Genomic DNA, 18,391 nt, shown 5'->3' with positions numbered 1-18,391 from the left:
CCGGAGGCAGGTAAGGAGATGATCCTCGTTCCTGCGGCGTCACACGTAGCGATGTGTGCTGCCGCAGGAACGAGGAACAACTTCGCCCCAGCAAAAGCAGCGATAACTGGCAGCGGACCCCCATGTCAACGAGGAGCGATTTTGGACGTTTTTGCAACGATCCAAAATTGCTCCTAGGAGTCACACGCTACGACATCGCTACAGCGGCCGGATTTGCGTCACAAAATCCGTGACCCCAACGAAATCGCTGTAGCTAAATCGTAGCGTGTAAAGCCCGCTTAAGGCTGTGTTCATACACTGCAGACTTTGCAAGTAGCATAAACCTGTGAAAATTCTCAGTAAAGATTGTTTCACATGTCCAACTTTCATGGTACGTGCAAGAACCGCAAAAGGAACTTCTGTAGTTCTCCTGACCCGAACTTCACAGCCTTAAGGCCGCTTTACACGCTACGATTTATCTGACGATCTCTAAAACGATGTGACACGCCCAGATCGTAGATACAATTTGCCGAGATCGCACATAGGTCGTTTATTAGCGGTCACACGTAACCATCTCACAAACGACGCAACATTGTTCAGCGATATATTGTTTGACCAAGGCGGTCATGTGGATGTTGTTCGTCGTTGGCAGGGTGTCAAACGTACCAATATGTCTGCTGCGTTCCAAACGACGAACAATATTTTGAAACTGAACGACGTGTCAACGATCAATGATTTTCATCCTATTTGCGATCGTTCAGAGTCGCTCGTAGGTGTCACACGCAACAACGTCGCTAACGATGCCGGATGTGCGTCACGGAAACAGTGACCCCGACGACATATCGTCAGATAAATCGTAGCGTGTAACGCCGCCTTAAATCATCATGCCTATGAGATTGTTTGGTTTGGTTCATCACACTCACGGACGATCCGGACATTATGGGCTGTGAAAGTCATACATATGAAACTGGCCAAAAATAGAGCAGAAATCTATAGAAATCCATGGCAATATAGAGCCTATATTGATTGTTGATTGGCCATGTGTGAATATGGTTTAATGGCTTGAAATTTACAGTACAAACCAAAAGATTGGACACATCTCATTGAAAGAGTTTTCTTTATTTTCAGGACTCTGAAAATTGTAGATTCACATTGAAGACATCAAAACTATGAATTAACACATGTGGAGTGAAATACTTAAAAAAAAGTGTGAAACAACTGAAAATATGTCTTATATTCTAGGTTCTTCAAAGTAGCCACCTTTTGCTTTGATTACTTACTTTGCACACTCTTGGCATTTTCTTCAAGAGGTAGTCACAGGAAATTGTTTTTCAACAGTCTTGAAGGAGTTCCCAGAGATGCTTAGCACTTGTTGGCCCTTTTGCCTTCACTCTGCGGTCCAGCTCACCCCAAACCATCTCGATTGGGTTCAGGTCTGGTGACTGTGGAGGCCAGGTCATCTGGCGTAGCGCCCATCACTCTCCTTCTTAGTCAAATAGCCCTTACACAGCCTGGAGGTGTGTTTGGGGTCATTGTCCTGTTGAAAAATAAATGATGGTCCAACTAAACGCAAACCGGATGGAATAGCATGCCGCTGCAAGATGCTGCAGTAGCCATGCTGGCTCTGTATGCCTTCAATTTTGAATACATTCCCAACAGTGTCAGCAGCAAAGCACCCCCACACCATCACACCTCCTCCTCCATGCTTCACGGTGGGAACCAGGCATGTAGAGTCCATCTGTTCACCTTTTCTACAAAGACACGGACGGTGGTTGGATCCAAAGATCTCAGATTTGGACTCATCAGACCAAAGCACAGATTTCCCCTGGTCTAATGTCCATTCCTTGTGTTCTTTAGCCCAAACAAGCCTCTTCTGCTTGTTGTCTGTCCTTAGCAGTGGTTTCCTAGCAGCTATTTTACCATGAAGGCCTGCTGCACAAAGTCTCCTCTTAACAGTTGTTCTAGAGATGAGGTGTGTCCAAACTTATGGTCTGTACTGTATGTAGCCCGTGGATTTGTGGACAACACTTGAATGTTTTTGGTACAGAACATTTGACTTCAAAGTACAGTTTTACTGCAGACTGCTCCATATTTCCTGGTACTCCTGCTGTTGTTGTTTGCATGTCCTCTTCCTCACTGACACCCCACCAATAGGGACCCGTTCTGTGTAACGGTGATAGTCAGCCATCGGACACAGCTCGTCTACCGGTGATTTCATGCCGACCTGTTCATCCAAGTCTATGCTAAACCTCCGCTCTAGGACTAATACCACTGGAGTCAGTCGCAACAAGGGAAACTAGAGTTCTGGCCTGGAACTCATTACTGGAGGAGACTAGTGACCCTCTTCTCATACTCAATGGAGCCCTTCCCGCGTGTTACGGATTTCCTGGGGTGACCCTGAAGGTCTGGTCAAATTGACTTTGCCACAGACACCCACTTTCTTTGACCAAAGGTATCTAACTGGCTTGCATACTTCTTCTTCTTTCTATACCTCCCACACATATAGCTTTCTACTATCTACCGCCTTGACTGATTAAACTAAAATAGCATCAGCCTATAGTTGGCACCGCCTGTGGTTAATCCACAGAGATGAACTATTCCCTGCCTAGTTTCTTTACCAGAGAGCAGTACCTAAATCGGCCACTAAGAGGAACCTGTCAGGTTCAATATGCACCCAGAGCCACGCACATTTCTGCGTGCATATTGCTAATCCCTGCCTAACTGTCCCTGTATACACTAGCATAGATAAAGAGATCTTTAGAAAAAGTATTTCTAAAGATCCCATATGATATGCTAATGAGCAAGGGGCCTAGACCCCTGGGAGTTGCTTCCCTTACTAGTCGCCCCCATTAGCATGTTAGTACGTCCCTGTGGGTGTGCTATCATGCTAATGAATACGCAGCATCAGAGGATGATCTCACTCAACTCTCCGCCACCATCGTGTCCGACGGGGGATTTCAGCTCAGTGCGCATGACTCCGGAGTTTGGGTCATTCGCACTACTTCAGTTTGAAGCCAGGATGCATACACCCGGCTTCATAGTGCACATAACCCAAACTCCGGGGCCATGTGCACTGAGCCAAAAAATCCCTGGACGCGATGGTGGCGGAGAGGTGAGTGAGATCATCTTGTGAAGCTGCATTTGTCAAAAAATCACAGCTGTCATGAAACCAGAGGTTAGTAATAGTATGGTGTTTATGAGACCCCCCATTGCTAACCCTGTAAATCAAAAGAAATAAGCATAAAACACAAACAAAATCCTTTATTTAAAAAAAAAAAATCCTCTTTCTGCAATTTATTTACCCCAAAACATCCCTGCAGGTCCAACATAATCCACACAAGGTCCCACAATGATCCCGGCTCTGCTGTATCTGAAGTCACAGACTTTGCTGCAACCAAATACTCAATGTGCACACTGCCTAATTGGGTAATCTGTCATTGAGTTCAATGACTTCACTTGAGGTGGGGTCACTGAGTTTAATGAGTTCACCAGTGGTCAGTTCCCCTGAGTTCAAAGCTGGGGTACCTGTCCAGCTGTGACCTCAAGTGTACTCAGTGACATCACCGCTCACAACTGCGGCTTCAGTGTGTCCCTGACACCATGGTGCATAGTGCAACCACAGATTTAGTAGAGCCGAGATCATCATGGAACCTCGTGTGGATTATGTCAGACCTGCAGGGGTGTTTTTTAATAAAATGATTTTTCTGTGTGTTTATTTCTTTTGACTTATAGTGTTAGTAATGGGAAGGTCTCACAGACTCCTTCCCATTACTAACCTCTTGCTTGATGACAGCATTAATTTTTTGACAAATCACAACTGTCATTAACTTCATATATTAACCCGATTGCCACCGCACCAGGGCAATCGGGATGAGATGGGTAAAGCACCAGAATTGGAGCATCTAATGGATGCGACAGTTTTGGGGCAGTTGCAGGCTGCTATTTTGTAGGCTGGGGGGCAATAACCATGGGCCTCCCCAGCCTGAGAATACCAGGCCCCAGCTGTCGGCTTCATCTTGGCTGAGTGTCAAAATTGGGGTGGAGAGTTTTTTAAAATTATTTAAATAATTTAATTTAAAGACACATGGGATTCCTCGTGCTTTGATCTACAGCCAAGAAAATGCACACAGCTGGGGGCTGCAGCCTGTAGCCATCTTTATGTGCACTGGGTGCCAATATACCGGGGACCCTATGCCATTTTTTTCAATTATTTATTTTTACACTCCACAACCAATCACAGATGCCGGCAGTCTAACTGCAACCAATTACAGACGCTCTCACAGATGGTGGGCGGGGAAAGCAGTGAATATGCATTAGAGTTAATTATCGGACACAGAATCAGTGTGACAGCCACGCGGGATACTGAGTAAGTAACTTTTCCGCTCTAATTCCAGTTTTGATTCCTTTTAACTTTTTTTTTTTTTTAATTTTTATCCAGGTGGCCGAATCCGAACTGTAACATGGGCTTCCTGAGAAGTCCATGTTCTGGGTCCATGCATGGACAATAAGTGTCAGGTACGGACCCCGAACTTTACAGTTCGGGTTCACCCATCACTAGTCACAATCTGTATTAAAATAGAACTCTTGAAATTTTCACTACAGCCACCAACGCAAAAAGTAGACTAGCTTCTAGTCATTTCAGGAAACACACATGTACATAAGCCACAATGGTCACCCCGACAACACTGTCTTTTTTTATCAAAGCATCCAATGAGCGTGTGCATACTGTAGGTCATTGTAAAAGGAGGGGAACTGGGTCAGCTATGACATCAGCTATTGTGATTAGTGGATCTTGTATTTTCAGCCATGTATACAGGGGATATCTGTCATTGTAATCCTTGTAATCCTGCCTCTTAGGATAATGCACCTTCTGAAAACCTTTCCTGAAAGGACAGGAACTATGAATCTAAAAGCCCCAGTAACCAGTGTGAAAATTGCACGATTACTGGCTTTGATTTTAATAATAATCGATAGATAAACAAAAAAAAACAGACCTTTCTCATTTTTTTTAATAAAGATATGTAAACACAAAATTCAGATTAAAACAATAGGTAATTTTCTGATGATAGCTTCACTTTAAGTAGTTGTCGATAATACTACAAACCTTTAACCCCTTCAGCCCCCGGGCACTTTCCGTTTTTGCGTTTTTGTTTCTTGCTCCTTTTCTTCCGAGAGCCGTAACTTTTTTATTATTCCGTCAATCTTGCCATATGAGGGCTTGTTTTTTGCGGGACGAGTTGTACTTTTAAATGAAACCATAGGTTTTACCATATATTGTACTGGAAAACAGCTAAAAAATTCCAAGTGTGGAAAAACTGCAAAAAAAGTGTGATCACACAATAGTTTTTGGGATGTTTTATTCACAGTGTTCACTATATGATCAAACTGATGTATCTATGTGATGCCTCAGGTCGGTGTGAGTTTGTAGACACCAAACATGTATAGGTTTACTTGTATCTAAGGGGTTTAAAAAAATTCACAAGTTTGTCCAATAAAAGTGGCGCACGTTTTGCACCATTTTGCGAAACACGTAGCGTTCTTATTTTTTGGGATCTATGGCTCAATGATAACTTATTTTTTGCGTCTCGAGCTGATGTTTATAATGGTACCATTTTTGCGCAGATGCTACGTTTTGATCGCCTGTTATTGCATTTTGCGCAAAACTTGCGGCGACCAAAAAACGTAATTTTGGCGCTTGGAATTTTTTTGCCACTACGCCGTTTACCGATCTGATTAATTGATTTTATATTTTGATCGGGCATTTCTGAACGCGGCGATACCAAATATGTGTATATTTATTTATTTTTTAACCCTTTAATTTTCAATGGGGGGAAAGGGGGGTGATTTGAACTTTTAGGTTTTTTTTTTATTTTTTTATTTTTTAAAACTTTTTTTTTACTTTTTTTTTATTTTACTAGTCCCCCTAGGGGGCTATAGCAATCAGCAATCCGATTGCTGATCGCTATCTGCTGATCACAGCTATACCGCTGTAATTAGCAGATTCAGTCACTTTGGTTTTCCCTCTGCTCTCGGCCGAGGGAAAATGAAAGTGAAACATCATAGCAGCAGGCGTCATCACATGACCCTGTGCTACGATGGCAACCACCGATAGTCACGTGATAACACACGTGACTTCCGGTGGGGGCGGCGGTAAGTAACAAACATGGCCGCGCGCATTTAAATCTTGCTGCCAGACTTTGGCAGCAAGATTTAAGGGGTTAATGGCCGCGGGTGGAAGCGATTCCACCCGCGGCTAGCAGGCACACATGTCAGCTGTTGAAAACAGCTGATATGTGTGCCGATCCACGCCGCCTGCCCGCGGCAGGGGGCGGGGCTTAACGGGACACGATCCTGGACGGATAGATCCGTCCAAGGTCGTGAAGGGGTTAAATAGCCAAACTTATTATTGACATGTATTAATTTGCTGTCTTTTATGATGCATAGTATTAGATGCAGCTCTGTTACACAAGGATTGTGTTACAGTCATATGAAAAAGTTTGGGCACCCCTATTAATGTTAACCTTTTTTCTTTATAACAATTTGGGTTTTTGCAGCAGCTATTTCAGTTTCATATATCTAATAACTGATGGACTGAGTAATATTTCTGGATTGAAATGAGGTTTATTGTACTAACAGAAAATGTGCAATCCGCATTTAAACAAAATTTGACCGGTGCAAAAGTATGGGCACCTCAACATAAAAGTGACATTAATATTTTGTAGATCCTCCTTTTGCAGAAATCACAGCCTCTAGTCGCTTTCTGTAGCTGTTAATGAGTTCCTGGATCCTGGATGAAGGTATATTTGACCATTCCTGTTTATAAAACAATTCCAGTTCAGTTAAGTTTGATGGTCGCCGAGCATGGACAGCCGCTTCAAATCATCCCACAGATGTTCAATGATATTCAGGTCTGGGGACTGGGATGGCCATTCCAGAACATTGTAATTGTTCCTCTGCATGAATGCCTGAGTAGATTTGGAGCGGTGTTTTGGATCATTGTCTTGCTGAAATATCCATCCCCTGCGTAACTTCAACTTCGTCACTGATTCTTGCACATTATTGTCAAGAATCTGCTGATACTGAGTTGAATCCATGCGACCCTCAACCTTAACAAGATTCCCGGTGCCGGCATTGGCCACACAGCCCCAAAGCATGATGGAACCTCCACCAAATTTTACTGTGGGTAGCAAGTGCTTTTCATGGAATCCCGTGTTTTTTTGCCTCCATGCATAACGCTTTTTTGTATGACCAAACAACTCAATCTTTGTTTCATCAGTCCACAGGACCTTCTTCCAAAATGTATCTGGCTTGTCCAAATGTGCTTTTGCATACCTCAGGCGACTGTTTGTTGCGTGCTTGCAGAAACTGCTTCTTTCGCATCACTCTCCCATACAGCTTCTCCTTGTGCAACATGCGCTGTATTGTTGACCGATGCACATTGACACCATCTGCAGCAAGATGATGCTGCAGGTCTTTGGAGGTGTTCTGTGGATTGTCCTTGACTGTTCTCACCATTCTTCTTCTCTGCCTTTCTGATATTTTCCTTGGCCACTTCTGGGCTTAACAAGAACTGTACCTGTGTTCTTCCATTTCCTTACTATGTTCCTCACAGTGGAAACTGACAGTTTAAATCTCTGAGACAACTTTTTGTACCTTCCCCTGAACAACTATGTTGAATAATCTTTGTTTTCAGATCATTTGAGAGTTGTTTTGAGGAGCCCATGATGCCACTCTTCATATGAGATTCAATAGGAGAACAACTTGCAAGTGGCCACCTTAAATACCTTTTCTCATGATTGGATACACCTGCCTATGAAGTTCAAAGCTCAATGAGGTTACAAAACCAATTTAGTGCTTTAGTAAGTCAGTAAAAAGTAGTTAGGAGTGTTCAAATCAAGAAATTGATAAGGGTGCCCATACTTTTGCACCGGTCAAATTTTGTTTAAATGCGGATTGCACATTTTCTGTTAGTACAATAAACCTCATTTCAATCCAGAAATATTACTCAGTCCATCAGTTCTTAGATATATGAAACTGAAATAGCTGTTGCAAAAACCCAAATTGTTATAAAGAAAAAAGGTTAACATTAATAGGGGTGCCCAAACTTTTTCATATGACTGTATGTTCTTACCTTTGACCCTTGATGAAGCCAGAATGGCGAAACCCGGTCTGGTAAATGCTAAACTTACTCTGGGAATTTATATGTTAATATCATATTAACATATTCTGGTTTTATATTCCTGTAAGGTGTCCAGGGTGACAATGGAAAAGCAACAAAATAAAGATTTCTTTTCACCATTTTAGTTTAGTTAGTATGAGCTCTCATACCGAAAGGGTTAAGGCTGTTAATTTGATTACATTATCCCGGTTTGTGTTTGCACATATACAAGATACACTATGGATTTTCTTAATTGCCTTATTATGTAAGCCGAGCGCTAGCTAGGAGCATTTCTAGGATAATTACACGATAAGTTTACCAATGATAAGGTCATTATACTCATTAGATTTACATTGTGCTAAAAGCTTATTTACTCCTCTCCGCACAGTATTGATCTGCATTTTAGGAGGATCTTATACAAAGAAACTCATTATATTACTTTCTTATAGAATTTATTCCGTAATTAAGTACTTTCTTTATATCATTATTTGTATTCCTTTCAGTCAAAATAAGCTAGACAATACGTACAGTTACATTTTATGCTGCCGTTTTGTTGTATTGTTACATGCACCTCATAGACGGAATAACTAATTACTATTGATGACATGGATCATCTCGGGCAAACAATTTTTTTTTTTTTTTAATATTCTCCAGAAGGTAATTTTTAGCAATGAAAAAGGAATACCATATATCTATATACAGTGGGGAAAAAAAGTATTTAGTCAGCCCCCAATTGTGCAAGTTCTCCCACTTATAAAGATGAGAGAGGCCTGTAATTGACATCATAGATGACCACAACTATGAGAGACAAAATGAGAAGACAAATCCAGAAAATCCCCGCATCTGATTTGGCAAGATTTGTTTGCAAATTATGGTGGAACCAAAGTATTTTGTCAATAACAAAAGTTCATCTCAATATTTTGTTATATATCCTTTTTTGGCAATGATAGAGGTCAAACGGTTTCTGCTGTAAGTCTTCACAAGGTTGGCACACACTGTTGGTGGTATGTTCTCCCATTCCTCCCTGCAGATCTCCTCTAGAGCAGTAATGTTTTGGGCCTGTCGCTGGGCAACACAGACTTTCCACTCCCTCCAAAGGTTTTCTATAGGGTTAAGATCTGGAGACTGGCTAGGTAACTCCAGGACCTTCATATGCTTCTTATGAAGCAACTCCTTCATTGCCCTGGTTGTGTGCTTAGGATCATTATTATGCTGAAAGACCCAGCCACGTTTCATCTTCAATGACCTTGCTGATGGAAGGAGGTTTGCTCTCAAAATCTCATGATTTATGGACCCATTAATTCTTTCATGTACACGGATCAGTCATCCTGGTCCCTTTGCAGATAAACAGCCGCAAAGCATGATATTGCCACCCCAATGCTTCACAGTAGGTATGGTGTTCTTTGGTTGCAACTCAGCATTCTATCTCCTCCAAACAGGTTGTATTTCTACCAAACAGTTCTACTTTGGTTTCATCAGACCATATGACATTCTCCCAATTCTCTTCTGGATAATCGAAATGCTCTCTAGCAAACGTCAGACGGGCCCGGACATGTACTGGCTTATTTTTCACCATAATTTGCAAATAAAATCTTGCCAAATCAGAGAAGATGATTTTCTGGATTTGTTTTCTCATTTTGTCTCTCATAGTTGTGGTCACCTATGATGTCAATTACAGGCCTCTCTCATCTTTTTAAGTGGTAGAACTTGCACAATTGGTGGCTGACTAAATACTCCCTTCCCCACTGTATATATACATATATCTCTATCTATCTAGAGTGAGAGAGAGAAGGCAGTCAGAAAATCCCAGTGAATATTCACACTATATTTTAGGGGGGGTTTGAGTTTTTTTGAGCAGGTCCTCTCCAACAAACGCTGAAAGCAAAGTGATCACAAAGAATCTTTCTGTTCATTTCTATAGAAGAACGTCATATGTTCAGAATGTCTTTTAAAAGCTTTCAAAATTGACCAAAGGGGGCTTTACACACAACGATATCGCTAACGATATATCGTCGGGGTCACGGTGTTCATGACGCACAACCGGCGCCGTTAGCGATATTGTTGTGTGTGACTAAAAGGAGCGATGATCAACGATCGCAAAAACATCAAAAATCGTTTATCGTTGACACGTCGCTCCTTTTCATAATATCATTAGTGGTGCATGACGCTGGTTGTTCGTTGTTCCTGCTGCACCTCACATCGCTGTGTGTGACACCGCAGGAACGACGAACATCATCCTACCTGCGTCCACCGGAAAGGAGGAAGGAAGGAGGTGGGCGGCATGTTCCGGCCGCTCATCTCCTTCCCTCCTCTTCTATTGGGCGGCTGTTTTGTGACCCCGCTGTGATGCCGAACGCACCTCCCCCTTGAAGGAGGGATTGTTCGGCCGCAACAGCGACGTCACTGAACAGGAATGTGCGTGTGATGCTGCCGTAGCGATATTGTTTGCTACAGCAGCGATCACCACATATCGCACGAACGACGGGGGCGGGTGCTATCGCTCGCGACATCGCTAGCGATGTCGCAGCGTATAAAGCACCCTTTACACTTAAATCAAACAGCGTCCATTTTTCAGGCGGGTTTTGCTAGAAGATGCCTTACCTTAATAGAATGGAGGCTAAAAAACTCACCCGGAAGACACAAAACACTTTTTGTGTGTTTTTGTTGGAAAAAAACTACTATTTTATTCATTGATTTAATAGATTTTAAAAAATCATATGCAAAATGTCCACAAAAATTTTATTTTTTTTACGGAAACCATCAATAAAAATACTTTTGTAGAAAATAAAAAGCAATTCCTGAAGCAGCTTCTACCTAAAACGTTTTTGACCTCTAGAAAAAAAAAATGTAGTGTGAAAATTCCCTTAGGTTATGTTTACATAGGGCAGATATGCCACATATACATTGCCCGCACTTACAAGCAGAAAATCCACAGCATACTTAGTCTTATTCCGAAATGCAAAAAAAAAGACAAAAAAACCCCAAAAAATAAAAAAAAAAAAAAAAAACCACTGTCATTTTTCGGTTGGGTTTTATTTCTGCAGCAAAAAAAATGCAAAAGCACATTACCCTGATTACTGAGATTTGCATAACGTTTTATGCATTTTCCCTTTTTAGTTGCTTTTTTATGGGGTTTTTTTTAGTGCAGATATTATGGGATTCTGTGCTATAAATATGCCTTTGTATTTTTCCATGCCTATTGTTAAAAAAAAAATAATAATAATGCACAGATCAATAGCATCTTTAAATACACCAAATCAACCAGGGCTCAACTGGACATCCGGCAAATCTAGCAAATGGCAGAGGGAATGGTCCATCTGGACTATCCTACTGGTGGGCTGTAGAGGGGACCATCATACTGTCCGGTGGGCTGTAGAGAGGATCATCATACTGTCTTGTGGGCTGTAGAGAGGATCATCATACTGTCTTGTGGGCTGTAGGGAGGACCATCATACTGTGTGGTGGGCTGTAGAGGGGACCATCATACTGTGTGATGGGCTGTAGAGGGGACCATCATACTGTGTGATGGGCTGTAGTAGGGACCATCATACTGTCTGGTGGGCTGTAGAGGGGACCATCATACTGTGTGATGGGCTGTAGAAGGGACCATCATACTGTGTGGTGGGCTGTAGAGGGGACCATCATACTGTGTGATTGGCTGTAGAAGTGACCATCATACTGTTTGGTGGGATGTAGAGGGGGCCATCATACTGTTTGGTGGGATGTAGAGCGGGCCATCATACTGTGTAGTGGGATGTAGGGAGGACCATCATACTGTATGGTGGGCTGTAGAGGGGACCATCATACTGTGTGATGGGCTGTAGAAGGGACCATCATACTGTGTGGTGGGCTGTAGAGGGGACCATCATACTGTGTGATTGGCTGTAGAAGGGACCATCATACTGTTTGGTGGGATGTAGAGGGGGCCATCATACTGTGTAGTGGGATGTAGAGGGGACCATCATACTGTGTGGTGGGCTGTAGTAGGGACCATCATACTGTGCGGTGGGCTGTAGAGGGGACCATCATACTGTGTGATGGGCTGTAGAAGGGACTATCATACTGTGTGGTGGGCTTTATAGGGGACCATCATACTGTATGGTGGACTGTAAGGGTTGGACCATCATACTGTCTGGTGGGGTGATCATCTGACAATGTAGGTGGGGAAATGTGAGAACATCATTCTGTGTGGTGAAATTTTGGGGGTGTATCATACTCGATGGGGGCGATGGAAGGAGTATTGTGGTGGGTGAGAACACTAAAGGGTGCTTTACAAGCTGCGATATCACTAACAATATATCGCCGTGGTCACGTCAGTGACGCACATCCGGCGCCGTTAGCGACATCGCAGCGTATGACACCAAGGAGTGACGATAAACGAGCGCAAAAACGTGAAAAATCGTTGCTCGTTGACATGTCGTTCCTTTTCAAAATATCGTTGCTGCTGCAGGTACGATGTTGTTCGTCATTCCTGCGGTAGCACACATCGCTATGTGTGACACCGCAGGAACGACGAACATCTCCTTACCTGCGTCCACCGGCAATGAGGAAGGAAGTAGGTGGGCGGCATGTTCTGGCCGCTCATCTCTGCCCCTCCTCTGCTATTGGACGGCTGCCGTGTGACGTCGCTGTGACACCACATGAACCGCCCCCTTAGAAAGGAGGCGAATCGCCAGCCAGAGCGACGTCGCAGGGAAGGCAAGTCCATGTGACGGGTGTTAGCGATGTTGTGCGCCACGGGCAGTGATTTGCCCGTGACACACAACCGACGGGGGCGAGTACGCTCGCTAGCGATATCGGTACCGATATCGCAGCATGTAAAGTGCCCTTTAGGGTCTTCAGTAGGGGCATATTCTCAGTGTCTTAAAAAGTTGGGTGGTCTGCCCCTTCGGTGACTGCGCCTATTTGCTTTCATAGGACTTTTGCTATGGGGGCACCATGATTTCTATTTATGTCGCTTTCATGGGGCATTATTGCAATAAAGGGGCAGTGAGAGTCATTATTATAAGGACGCACACTGGTCAATGATCAGTATGATGGTATTATCAGTACTGTATGGGGATATTTGGTTATGGTTTGGTGGTATTTGTTAGGCTATGTTCCTACGCTGAGTATTTTTGGAGTTCTTGATGTTTTTTTAGATTTTCTGCACCTATTAGGCTACTTGTATTTTTTCTTTGCTTTTTTTTGTTGCTGGTGGGGTTTTTTTTGTCTTTTTTGGTATATCATGTTTTAACTAAAGCCGCTTTGTTTTGATACTTTTTGTTTTGATTCATTTTTACCTACAGATTTTTTGCATCTAATGCATCTTTATGGGGAAATGTGACACAAAACTTAAGGCCGCTTTACACGCAGCGACATCGCTAGTGATTGCACCCGCCCCCGTCATTTGTGCGTCACGGGCAAATTGCTGCCCGTGGCGCACAATATCGCTAGGACGCGTAACATATACTTACCTTCCTAGCAACGTCGCTGTGGGCGGCGAACAACCTCTTTTTTAAGGGGGAGGTTCATACACCGTCACAGCGGCCCGCCAATAGAAGCGGAGGGGCGGAGACCAGCCACATTAACGACACGCCCACCTCGTTGCCGGCAGGACGCAGGTACATTGTTGTTCGTCGTTCCCGGGGTGTCACACATAGCAATGTGTGTTGTCTCAGGAATGACCAACAACCTGCGTCCAGAACGAGCAACGATCTTTTGAAAATGAACGACGTGTCAACGATCAACGATTTGGTGAGTATTTCTGATCGTTAGCGGTCGCTCATAGGTATCACACGCAACAATGTCGCTAACAAGGCCGGATGTGCGTCACGAATTCCGTGACCTTCGACGACATATCGTTAGCGATATATTTGCGTGTAAAGCCCCCTTAAGATACTGGGGGTTTTTTATGCAGCGAAAATATACAGCATAAAAATAACTCGCCAAAAATTATTCATGGGAACTTAACCTAATATTGCAATATTATTATTATTATAATTATTAACTCTTATATAGCCTTATTTTTGGAAATATAGGATGGGGGGAAGGGACAGCACAGGCCTGTGTGCTTTAAAGTGCCAGCATTTTAGTCACCGTCTGTCCCTGACATCCAAGGTCCTTGAACTATTAAAATGTAGGACATATTGTGCAAACAAAAAAACCTGACAGACCCATTATAAATTAATAGAATTTTTTTCTTATCCATTAATACTCCTGCTAAAAGAACAAAAGTGGATATGATACATGTGTGAACAGAACCATATCTGTCCTATTGTGCTGATATTGTTTTGTTTTATGTATTTACAAACCTATTGTAAAAAATATTACCAGCCCAAAAAATAATAAGATTTCTCAGACGCTAACCCCAATTTCTGAGCCGCACGCGGGAACAATGGAGGCTCTTCAACGCTCGTAAGCGCTTTATTTAATATGTATGAGATCACATTTTAGATGGTAAGGTGCCGAAGGTGTAAAGGATTTTTAATGAAATGTTTACAATAAAGGTCCCACTATAGAAAAGTCTGAAATGATCTTCGTCGGAACGTTCAGCCTGTTCCGCATTTACATTATTTGTGGATATAATGAAGACTACAATGGGGATCATTATGTGAAACCGCAAGTCATCTAGGAAATGAATTAGACGGGTACTTGAAAAATAGAGGGATAAGAGAATAAATAGATAAGCCACAAATAAAGACGACATCTGATCATCAGGGTGGATTTTTTTATTTTTTATTTTTTTTTTTAAATGCAAAAGTCCAAGGATAGTCTCCACATGGAATCAGCGCCGTGAAATGTATGTGAGATATGGGGAGGAATTAAGGACAAAGGCTAATATCAAAATGCAAATAAACACAAAGACTTAATAAAAATAGAAAAGAAAAAGATAAATGCAACCCACTCGTATTGGACAAAGATAAAAAGAATAGTAAGAATAATAATCATTCAGATTACATCAGGTACTTAGCATAAAAGCGTGGGGCTTAGTGTTTCACTGAAGGAGTTTATTAATGTCAGATATCGTTAGAATTTTCTATAAAACATTCTTTTTTTTTACAGTTTGACAAGCAGGGGCACATTCCTTTGGCAACTGATAAGTTACACTGTGAAGGGAGGAATTTGGTTGAAGACTGCTAACGTAGTCTTCGTTTGGGATATCCAGAGACGGTGCCGTATTAGCTGTATATCAGTGCCAATATATCAATGTATACAAGACAAAGAACACACAGACATGCTCTCTCTTTCAGCCAGCGTCATCAACTGACTCGTGTATTCTGATAGATCCAATTATACAGTAAGCATGAATAACTTTGAAGCTAACCAGGGAGTACTTTTACTCCCCAATTTCTCACAGCACATGGCCTGCCTCCCGTATATTCCTTCTGTGTGAACATTACTGATAACACTTTTGCAGCTTCACATTCTGGCTTCATCATTTTTGGTTAACTCCTTCATGACTATACAACTTTGAATTATACTATAGGTCTGTGCAATTGCTACATAGACAGACAGATAATTATGCAACTACATCTATATTTTCATTATTTATATACACAGATATTCTTATTACATTTGAACAAACAAGCTATAGCTCAGTGCCACCTCCACAACCCAGGACCCTTGAAAGTACATGTTGGCCATTGGCTGACCATGATAAAAAGCCCCATTAGTTAAAAGGGGTTTCCACTACTTTTACAATGATGACCCATCCAAAAGATAGGTCTTCAAGATCAGATTCGTGGGAGCAAAATTCACTCCTTCTATGCCTCTTGAACTCCAAATTATTAAAATTTGTTTTACAAGCCCTAGGGAAATCATTACAGCACACGCTTTGTGGTGTACTTAAAGTTTCTGCTTTATTACATCATGTGACCAGTTTATATAGTACCTCAAACAAATAATTCCTCTGAACTATGCACCAATAAGAGCTATATTGGTGTGATTGAAAATGTGACATTTCCTTGCCCATTTGTGTTAGCTGAACCATATGACATCATTCAGTTATAAGATAAGATGGTTTCTTTAAGAACAAAATAGATTCTATTCTCTCACAGACCGATTAACTATGATCTCCTCCAGCAGAGCCTGATGTCAACAGTGTACGGAGCAGAACACAAAACCTTCATCGTATTTTTTAGTGTCCACTGACAAGTAGGATCCAACTGAAGAGAAGAGAAATTTCAACTGCTGCAAAACCTCTTTGGAAAAATCCAGGGTACAGAGATTCTACAGCAGCTGGAATGTGTATTGGATACTGCAGGCTTCATGATCCTCTACCTCCTCTGATGAAGCTGCAATACCTTTCCTGTGCGAAACGTACGTTAGGATTCCCCGCTCTCCCCTCTGCTATCCTCCTCTTTCTGCCTATACCACCACCCAGTTGATGTAAGTTTTTACTATTATGCTAAAAAGCTCTATGTCGGTTTCTCCAGCTTGCACAAATGCATTTTGATACTTATGATATTTATCTGTAAATATTTATTGTTCTAAAGGCTTGGGTAGGCTCGATTTAAGACCCACTTTTCTACACTTGCTCCCCCTGGTGGTATGCCTCTTTGTGTCTAAAATCTGGACAATATTTCTCACATTTGCATCTTTTTGCTTATCAGACTGTCAGGAAAAAAAACAAACCCTTATTTTTGAAATTCTTGGATCCATTTACAATTATCTGTTTTTAAATAAAGATTTGTAATTTTTAATGGAAAAAAGTTCTTTTTGTGCATTTATACTCCTTTTTCTCCAGTTTTCATGTCTCTTATGGAGTTTTTTTTGCCATATTTGCGGTCCTAGTCTAATCTTTCTACGTATATGGCTTAGATTGTTATGAGTCATGCGTTTATGAAATTTTGTTTTTCTAGGAGTACATTCCTGCAGACTTGTGAACAGCACCTAACAGCTCAGGTTGCTGATTGTCAAGTGGAGCCGTCTGCTCCCTATTTAACCCTCCGTCACATACAATATCGGTTCTAACGAGTTCACATACAGTGTGACTGTCAGGCACAGGCCTAGAAAAATACCTATAATATCTAATGTTTGCAATTTCAGTGCTCTAAAAGTGATCAGTGACCTTCATAGGGATGTAATAAAAGAGACTACACATAATCAGGTGCAAAAAAACCCCATTTACTTAACATAAAACTAATAACTCTGAAACACAAACATTTCAAAACTCCCGCCAAATAGTCCCCAGTTCGACTCTGTCAAAAAACTTTACAAAGAAAATTTATGGAAACAAACTTAATTTTAAGGTACCTTAAGTACTATTAAACACATATTCAATCAGAATTAGATCCTCAAGTTTCCCCAGAAAAATCACACTTGCAGAGCATGTGATGAATAAAAACATAAAATACCAACCTTATTGAGTGTGACGTGTTCACATACAATGAGCCTGAGAGATTAGCGCAGTTATATCTGTCCTCCTGAAGCTCTGCAATCCAACTGTGGTATGAGGTTTCACAGAGCTGCTAGAGACAGGAGACTACCTGGAGGGAGGGGATTTCCTCACAATCTGATGAGGAAGAAGAAATGAAAGTAAAAGAAATGTGCCTGTCAGGCCTATTATATGTGACGGAGGGTTCAAGCACGGCTTCCTTGCAGTATGCGCTGATGATAGCTTCAGCATATGCTCCAGTGATCTTTGTCTTGGTGGTTATCCTGTGATCTGTGTTGTCCTGATCTTAATCCGACTGAGATGCTATGGCCGGACCTTAAAAAGGCGATTCATGCTCTGAAACTCTCCAATGTGGCTGAATTATAACAATGCTTCAAAGATGAGTGGATCAAAATTCCTCAGGAGCATTTTAATGGACTCATTGCCAGTTAACCCAAATGCTTGACTGCAGTTGTTGCTGCTCAGGTTGGCCCAAGCAGTTACTAGGTTTAGGGGGCAGTCACATTCTCACACAGGGCCCTGTAGGTTTGGATTTCTTTTTCCCCTAATAATAAAGATCTTCATTTATAAATTGCATTTTGTTTTTATTTGTGTTATCTTTGTCTAATATTTAAATTTGGTGATCTGAAACATTTAAGTGTGACAGACAAGAAAAAGAATAAGAAATCAGGAAGGGGGCAAACACTTTTTCGCTCCACTGTATATTATATACAGCGTGTCCACCCATATCCTGTCCACCGCCATTAACTTGAGAACGGCGGCAGCTATAGGCATAGAAGTGGTGTCTAGGTATAGTAAAGTAGCCATGCGCTACGCAATGAAACCACCTTTAGCGCCACCTGGTGGAAAACAACGGAGTTAGCATTTTTATCTAA

Source organism: Anomaloglossus baeobatrachus, chromosome 12 (genome assembly GCF_048569485.1).
Source record: "Anomaloglossus baeobatrachus isolate aAnoBae1 chromosome 12, aAnoBae1.hap1, whole genome shotgun sequence".
Taxonomy (NCBI): Eukaryota; Metazoa; Chordata; class Amphibia; order Anura; family Aromobatidae; genus Anomaloglossus; species Anomaloglossus baeobatrachus.
The sequence above is the reverse complement of the archived record's forward strand: the minus strand, read 5'-3'. Positions refer to the sequence as shown.